Genomic DNA, 9,407 nt, shown 5'->3' with positions numbered 1-9,407 from the left:
GCTTGCCATTGACTGTCTTACTCCAGTCTGTCCACAAGGTGGTTCAGTAAGTTGTCAAGATGGTGCAAATTCTCTTTGTAGGAGACAAAGCAATTATTTTCCTCCAGCACAGGATTCCTGGGGAAATTTTAATTCTTTGAGGCCTATTGTTTCAATAGTTTGATAGCCAAAGGGTGGGACACACATGGCCAGAAAGCCACTGTTGCATACATACGGAGTAATCTGTTTTAGTCTGACTCCACACTTTTATACCAGACTTCTCCTGCAAGTATTCCCACCCAGACCAAAGCAGGGGCATTTCCTCTGGTGCCTCAGTAGAGGGGCTGCAGCTACTGGTGCGAAGGAGACAATCTCATGATCGCTGTAAATACAATCCTTCAATTGTACAAATGTCTTATGATTGGTGCAAATACCCCATCCCCACCCTCACCCCCTTATATAAGAGTTGCTTGGCTCACTCTGCAAACTGCCTGATGTTCAATTAAAGTCTTCTTTTGAATGTGAAGATTGGTGGCCCTTGGAGTTGTGACAGCGAGGATGAGAATGGGCATTGTTTGTTACCTCAGTAGCAACAGCTGTGACAGTGGCAATAATAATAACAGGCAGTTGAAAAGTCTTGGAGAGTGAGCAGGGCAGAAAGAGGAATGGATGAAAAAAGAGGAGAGATCAGAGCTGAGGCTGAAGGACAGAAAGAACCGGAGAAGCAAACCTGCTGACCATGGTCACTGGAAGAGTTGCAGAGAGCCATCAGGCTGGAAGGACCCAAGGTTTCAGATACCTAAGACCCAGAAACTGTAACACTAGCTGCTGCCTAGGGCTGTTGACTCCTGTAGGCCTTAGGTTAACATCTACCATTGTAGGGCTAAGAGCTCAGGTCTGCATGTGAGCTCCACCACTAGGGGGAGCGACTTTGGCTGCTTGTGGTTGGAGGCAGCGTCTGCGGCTGCTGTTATGCCTCAGAAGCTGAAGGAAATAAAAACTGCCAGGACCAGGGCTGGAAGAGATTTTCCAGGCCTACCTATAAGTTCTGTTCTTTCCATCTTGGGTAGAGGAGATGACCCCAGGTCAGCTGACTGCTTCTAAGAGACTAAAGCTCCACACATGTAGAAGCCCTGTACTTCAGGCTGTATCTCAGGACTCCCTTGGTTTGGGGGGGGGGAGGGTTTCCTGCCTATCCTTTGAACCTGGCCTTGGCATGTCCCTATCTGTTTTGCTTTGGCAAATTATACTACTTTAAGACTTTAGTCTTTGAGACATACATTTTAATATAAAAGGACCTAAGGGCAATCCTTTCATGAACCAAGTAAGATAATACTGTTAATCCAAATGGTGAGAATAAGACCACTACCACAATTTGAGCCAATTTTGAAGCAAGCTTGGTTTTTATTGGGATACACCCAAGAGAAGGCCAGCTTGGGTTAAAGAGAGCAGCCAGTAATCCACCTCTTGGGCCCCTTTTAAGGAGTAAAATTACAGTAGTTTTATAGAAGGGAGACAATGGAACAATAAGGAAATACAGAAACCGTTAAAGCAAACTTCATGTGGTTACTATGCACCATGTGATTAGGGAAAGGTCAGAGAGGGTCAGGGTTTTCTCAACAACAAATCAAGGTTCCTGCCTTCAAAATGGAGTCAGGCATGTTCCTCAATACAAAATGCACTAGTTTGTAAAGTGCTGGCTGGCTTCAGATCTTGTTAATAGCTAAAGCTTTTTAATATTTGCAGGACAGCCCAACTTCCAAACAGCCTTTTTTTGTTTCTTTTGTAGTGAGGTATCTAACTAAAATATAAATATCAAAGGGATATCTCTTATCACCTGGCTCATGGCTAAGATTTTTTAATGTAAATTATTACGCCCACTTCTGTGTGTTTGTGCCCCTATTGAAGGGGACTCCCTTACAGCTGAGGCTCCCTCTCAGACTCTGGATTAAGCACAAACCACACCCTACCACACTTGTTTTCACAGAGAAAGCCTTTTTTAAGCAGGGAAGAAAAGTTAAAGTGGCTGCTTTCTGACTCAGGCAGAAAAACAGCAGCAAATGACCTTGCAGTTGTAGTTCTTAAGAGAAGAAGGGGAGGTCTGTGACAGAATGGGCTAGGATGTAAGGAGTAAGATTTTTCCGCCCGCCGCCACACCAGCCCCAAATATCGCACAGAGACTCTGTATTAGATATAATGCTGTTGGCCAGGTACTAGTTTCTTATTGGCTAGCTCTGTCTTAATTAATAATCCAGTTCTGTTAATCTATGTATTTCCATGTGGTCTTATCTTACTGGAGAGCCGGCTGGCATCCTGCTCTCTCCAGACTCTCCATCTTGACTCTTCCTTCCTACTTCCTCTTTCCTCCTTGTCTCCTAGTCCCGCCTATCTTGCTTTCCAACAGTGCTTTATTCATTAACCAGTATGAGAAACATATTTACAGAATGACATCTCCCATCACTCGGATGAGGTGGTAAAGGAGATAGGGAACAAAGGAAGAGGGGCAGGGGTATTTGTCCTGGAGGGACAAAAGGCTGCCTCTGTACAGAGGAGACAGATTGGCTCATAGGCAAACAGCAACTTATAAAGGGGAAACCCATGTTAGGATGAGGTGTTTAATGTTAATGTTAGTTGGATGAACCAAAGAGGGGTCTTTAATACTTTGAAAGCTGGACCTTGGTAGTCAGAATCAGGAGGTGAAAGTGGCCAAATAAGGGAGTAGACCTTGGTGACTAGCTACAGTAATGTAATATGTCTTTTAGAAGACTGAGGGAACTGAGGAGAAAGGCAGAGCCTGACAGAGCACGAGCTTGAGTGGGTTGAGTCCCTTCACCTGTGTCTCCACAGTTCTCCAGGGTCTTATACCGTAGTCCACACTGGCTTGCAACTTATGGCCCAGGTTGGTTTCATACTCCTGGGAGTCTCCTGTCATAGCCTCCTCAGTGCTGGGGTTACAGATGTGAGGCACCCACTCTATCACATTTTTCTTTCTCTAGTTGGCACTGTCAAAATCAATTATTTAAAAAAACTATTTTTGTCTTCAGTGTTTGAACCTTAAACTTTTGTTTCCACACTTTCTAAAACTTGAAGACATTAATGTTATAGAAACTCAAGCTGGGATGAACACTCGTCACGGGCTAATAAAAAAGCAAATATATAAACAAAAGGGTTACCCGTTAAAGGATCTGGCTGTGTCTGAATGGTGGTCCTTGAGAGGGAGGGAACACCTCTGTTCCTTAAGTAGCTTTCTAAAAGCTCTCAGTTAAGTTCTACAACAAACATAACATCTAAAGCAGAGCAGGCTATTCATTTATTAAATGACACAGTTACTAAAATGGTAACTCAAATAATCCCACACTGATAAAGAACCTATAGAAATTATTGTGCCGCTAGATAAAGTGCAAGGCGGCTATTTGTTTCACACTGATAATAACTGACCCCTTACATTAGCATATTACTTGGATTCTATGGGTAATTGTCTGACTCTCTCTCTCTCTCTCTCTCTCTCTCTCTCTCTCTGTCTGTCTGTCTCCCTGTGTAGCTTTGGAACCTATCCTGGAACTAGCTCCCAAGTGCTGGGATTAAAGGAGTACACCACCACCATCTGGCAAAAATTAACTCTCTTAAGAGATAACGTTCTGTTTGTTTGTTTGGTTTGGTTTGGTTTTTAAGACAGGGTTCCTCTGTGTAGCAACTCTGGCTGTCATGCTTTGTAGACCAGGCTGGCCTTGAACTCATTGAGATGTATCTGCCTCTACCTCCTGAGTGCTGGGATTAAAGGCATGTGCCACCACCACCCAGTGATTTAGGGTTTTTAAATCTAAAACCTAATTGCTTTAGTGCTTCTATAGATGACTCTTTAAAAGGACAAGGACCAGCTGGGCGTTGTTTAATCCCAGCACTTGGGAGGCAGAGGCAGGCAGATCTCTGTGAGTTCAAGACAAGCTTGGTCTACAAGAGCTAGTTCCAGGACAGCCTCCAAAGCCACAGAGAAGCCCTGTCTCAAAAAATCAAAAAACAAAACAAAACAAAACAAAAAGGTTGATAGTTAAATTTATATATAAGTAATTTTAATTTCCTAATAGCATTTTATGTGTGTGTGTGTGTGTGTGTGTGTGTATACATACATACATATGTTTCAGGTCTTGTTTAAAAATTTAGGTCTGCTACAACATAGCATATCAAATAGATATTTTTAAATAACAGCCACATAGTTTGTTTTTGTCTTAGCTGATGCCTTATCAGGATTGGAAGACCATATGTCTGGTAGCCATTTTTACTGAGAAATACATGCTGGGTTGGAGAGATGGCTCAGTGGTTAAGAGCACTGACTGCTCTACCAAAGGTCCTGAGTTCAGTTCCCAGTAACCACATGGTGGTTCACAACCATCTGTAATGAGATATGGTGCCCTCTTCTGGCCTGCAGGCAGACATGCAGACAGAATACTATATATAATAAGTAAATCTCTAACAAAACCACACACCATTTAATTTCACCATCATCTAAATATGACCACGTAATATAAAGTAAGACAACATTATTAAAACTTAGTCTTATTAAGCGTTCTGTTTATTATTATATAGCTTTGTGGGTCTTCAGTCAGATCCAGCAAATTTGCCCTGTTTGTACCTGAGAGAGGGAATATGGATTGAGAAAGGGCATGTAAAGACGTTAAGAGAAAGACAGAGACATACGATAGAGTCAGGAGAGCAATCCAGTGAATACCGAACACCCCAACCTTATTCTTCAACATTTTTAAGTACCCCAACCAAAAAGAGGATCATGGCAAAAGACTTCTTTATAGTGTATAAGAAACAAACAGACTTTTTTTCCCCTCAATCCTCCACCTTTAGGCTTAATTTCCTGTTATCTAGCCTTGAGGGTCAAGAGTAAACACACTTTAGTCCAAGTCTGTTGTTATTTAGATAACACATCTCTTAACAAGACCAAAACATCCTGCAGTAGCCAAGCCTTAGACCTTTAGGTCTTTTGACATACTAAGGACAGTTTTGAACTCTCTGAACTTGAGCCAAGATGAAGCAGCACCATCTTTATGGGCCCCAACATTATTATATCTTACTTTTAGACTAAAGGAACAAGTCCCCAAGATATTTTAGATTAAAATGGATTTTTTATATGATAAATCCCTAAGGGTTAACAAAAATTAACTTAGAGATGTATGTCAAACCTAATCTTATAATTTTGTGCCCAAAGTCTGGACTCCCAAAACCACCAAGAGACTAGATCTCATGCAAAGCAAAGGATCTTTTAAATTAAGAGCTAACTTGGGTCCTCCATCAGGTTCTGCCCCCTCCATCAGTCCCACACAGCCCATGGAGAAAGACCTGAGCTGAGTGGGGCAGGACATATATTGGGGATAGAGTAAGGGGAGTGTCTAGGGGGGGTCTGTTTGTTGCATAGCAACGGTCTCAGGATTGGTGCATCTCCAGGCTGGGAGAACTTGTCCTGAGTTGATTGGTCAGCTGCAGCTGTGGAAAGATTGCTTTGCCTGGAGGGCTATTGCTACTTACTGCATTCCACTATTGTCAGTAAGGCACTTCCAGAGCCCATCAGCTAACTTCTGATTGGTTCCTTACCACAGGGTGGTATCTGGTTTTTTTTTTTTTTTTTGTTTGTTTGTTTTGTTTTTTTCCTTTTTCCTAGTAAATAGGGCAAGGTTGGGCTGTGTGTGTGTGTGTGTGTGTGTGTGTGTGTGTGTTCAACACATCCTGTCGAGCCAGGGGCCTACATCTTACTGGATCTTTTTTGTAGCCTGTCATGGCTGTCAAAGGGTGGGGGGGGGAGTGTTGTGTGAGGGTCTGGTCCCTTTATTTTTATCCACCCATTAAGAAGTACATGACAGGACCCAATCATGAGTCCTTCATATTTTTCTAGTACTAAGCTGTAAAAAATTAAATATAACTAAGACATACAAATTAATTCTCAATAACTTTATAAGTGATCAAAACTTTTCACTTTGAATTTTTTAAAATTTAAGAACCATTTTTAAAATTTATTTTACATACGAACGAGTTTCCCCTCCTTCCTCTCCTCCAGTCCTCTCCCGTTTCCCTTTCCCATCTATCCCACTCCCCATCCACTCCTCCATCTCCATTCAGATGGGGACAGGACCCCTTGCCATGGGCTTGCACAAAGCCTGGTGCATCAAGTTGAGGCAGGACTGAGCTCCTCCCCTTAAGGCAAGGTGGGGCCAAGTAATCCAGCATGGGGAATAGGTTACCCAAAAACAGCTAAGTGCTAGGGAGAGGTCCTGCTCTCACTGTTAGAAGCCTTACTAAGAGACCAAGCTACACAACTGTCACACACATGCAGAGGGCCTAGGTTGGTTCTATGTAGGCTCCCTGACCATTGGTACAGATCCATGCTTCAAGCTCAAGTCAGCTGTTTCTGTGGGTTCCCCCTGGCTGGTACAATCCCTCCTCCCTTTCAACCACAAGACTCAAAGCTGTGGATCTCTGTCTCTGTTTCCATCAGTTATTGGATAGAGTATCTCTGTTGGCAATTAGGGAAATGGTGACATCTGCTTACAGTAGATGGCCAGTTCAGGCACCCTCTTCACCATTGCTCAGAGTCTTAGTTGGGGTCATCCTTGTGGATTCCTGGGGGTTTCCCTGGAACCAGGTTTTTCCCTAACTCGGAAATGCAACTCCCTTTCCATTCTGCCTCCTGAAGCCTCATACAGCAGCCCAGCCTGCTCCCTCTAGTTCCCATTCCTCCATTCCTCCAATGCTCCCAGCTCCTGCCCCCAGTTTACCCAGGAGATCTTTTCTAGTCCCCTGCTCATAGAAACCCATGCATCCCTCTTTGTCTGGGGCTGTGGATTGTAGGTTGTTTAAAATGATCATTTTTAAAAAATGTGCTCAAAGGTAAGTCTGTAGTCATATTAAGTGCAAATGTGACTCATTTAAAAAGATGCCAGGCCACTGCATCCCAGCACTCAAGAGGCAGATGCAGGCAGATCTCTGTGAGTTTGAGGCCGGTCTGGTCTACAGAGCAAGTGCCAGGGCAGGCTCCAAAGCCACACAGAAAAACCCTGTTTCAAAAAACCTAATGAATAAAAAAATAAAATAAAATAAAAAATAAGATAAGCTCAGACTTTCTGTATATGTTTTCAAGGTTATGCCTAAAGCAAGTAACTAAAATCAAAGTTTGCTTAGAGTAAGTTATATTTATATAGCTTAAAAATCTGTTACATCACACTGCCTACAAAATATTGTGAAAACTAAAGCCCTCTAACAAATTCTTCCTCTGTGGAACTGTTATGCTTTGATACTATTTACGTTTTTAGTTTTCATTTACAATATCAGCTGGATTTAAACTTTCATGCTTACATGGAAGAACTCAATTGTTTTCTCCTTCAAGATTTCCTGTGATTATTTCTCAGGTACTTCTAAATATGCTGTTACCTAATAAAAGAGCCTTAAACTCAAAATTACAATTACTCTGGATTTTAAAGTTCTCAAATCTTATAGCGTTAAGTTTAAATCTTTAAAAAAATATCACCACTGTTAATTATATAGATTTTGCTTTTTAATTTTATACTTATCCTTGGTATATGATCAGACACTGAGAAGGGAAGTAATTTTAAAAGGTTCATAAAAGCCTAACCTTTGAAGACATTGTTTTGTACAATGTAAAAACATTTTATTACAAGCTTCTAATGCATAATTAGTAATGAATAGACATCAATGTGATACCTAAAACTATGGCTGTCTGTGTCTTGGATATTCTCTGCTAGCAAGTATGTAAAGATCTATGCTAAAACTCACTACAGACATATGTAATCCCTCTCCCCAACTAGACAACACCAAACACAGCCACAGGCATGTCATGAGGCCCTAAAAACTCCAAAAAATACTATTATGTCTTGACTGTCAAATGTTATGATACATTTCTTTTCCATGCAGAAGGCCTAGGGCAGTCCCATTAGCAACTAAATGATAATAATGGTTGTGCTTAAACTACCAAATAATTTAAAAAGTCAATATCAATCATGTTACAAAATCTCTTACTATAACACTGTAAAACTATTATAAAATACCATCAAATACTCACAACCTGGTGATCTTTGGCTGTTTCATGAGACAGGCTCTGCCTTATCTCCCAAAATTTATGTTTTCATTTATCTAAGACCTTTTCCCCCTAAGTCTCGAGCATTGCTTTTAAACTATAAACCCAGTCTTACAAGGGAGGTCACTCGTGCTTTATAACAGCCTAAGTGACTTATGTGCTATCTTAGGGCCAGGCCAATCCTGACACATATAGGTGTTATGTTTACTCCGGTCAAGCTTCCTAGTCCTTAAATCTTGGACACCAGATATGCTTTGTAAGGAATCTTAATATAAACATGTCTTAAATTGTTGTGCATGTTGTGCACTTGGGACTGAGTTAATTGTTATCTGAATACTTTTTTCAAAAAGTATGCTGCGCTTAAATATGATTAAATTAAAATGATCTGGGCCAGACTCTAGGAGTCCTGGTCCAGCCCAGTAATAATAAAATTGGGCTGACCCTAGTTTCCTCCTTGTCTCTTTGTGGAGCCCCTTTCTCCTGCTCGTTGTAAAGCCTATCGGGGACTCATCACACCAGTCTCTTTAGTAATTTATGCCCACAGATTCCTGCCAAGTTAAATTAAATGATGTGTGATCACTAAATATCTAGATCTCTTAAAAAGCAGATATAATTCGGAAACTTGTGTACATGAGGCTTCTTCATGTGGGAGAGCTATACAGTTTCAGGTTTGTTTAGCAAACATGGTTTGACCCACAGTAAATCTTATGTGTGGAAGAAGCAAAGTTACCAGAAATTATGAAATGGCTCAGTTCACAGAAATTATGAAACAGCACAGTTTTCAGATGTGCCAACTTGAAGAGTTCTGTATTATGATAAACAGCTCTTAAAGGCTTCCTCCCCGGCATTTACTAGAAAACTAAGGTGAATAAGGATTGAGGGTTCTGCCTGAAATAAGAGGGAATCGACCACTCTTGGCAGGGTATGTGAGAAGCTGTGCATGTGTTAGGAAAGCTGTAAATATGAGACCAAGAACATGCTTCCAATGACAGGAGTTCTTTTGTATAGTTTTGGGGTTGTTGAAGATTTACCCAGCAGAAATGAACGAAGAAGCAAACAGAATGGAAAACTAGAAGGGGAGAGGGGGCCTCTGCCATCTATTGGCTGAAATAGAATTTTATATAAGGTTCCCAAAATGAATTTTGTTGTTTGTTTTTGAGGAAGATCTCACTTTGTAACCAGGCTGGTCTCGAACTCAGAGCAGAACTTTAGTCTCAGCATCTCAAGTGCTGGAACTAAGAAGTAAACCACTATGTCCAACCAAAATGAAAGTTAATATGAAAGTAAACAGAAATCAGACTTTTTATCATCCTGCTAACATGATGAAATTTTCTTA

Source organism: Phodopus roborovskii, unplaced genomic scaffold (assembly GCF_943737965.1).
Source record: "Phodopus roborovskii unplaced genomic scaffold, PHOROB, whole genome shotgun sequence".
In the NCBI taxonomy this organism is placed as follows: Eukaryota; Metazoa; Chordata; class Mammalia; order Rodentia; family Cricetidae; genus Phodopus; species Phodopus roborovskii.
The sequence above is the reverse complement of the archived record's forward strand: the minus strand, read 5'-3'. Positions refer to the sequence as shown.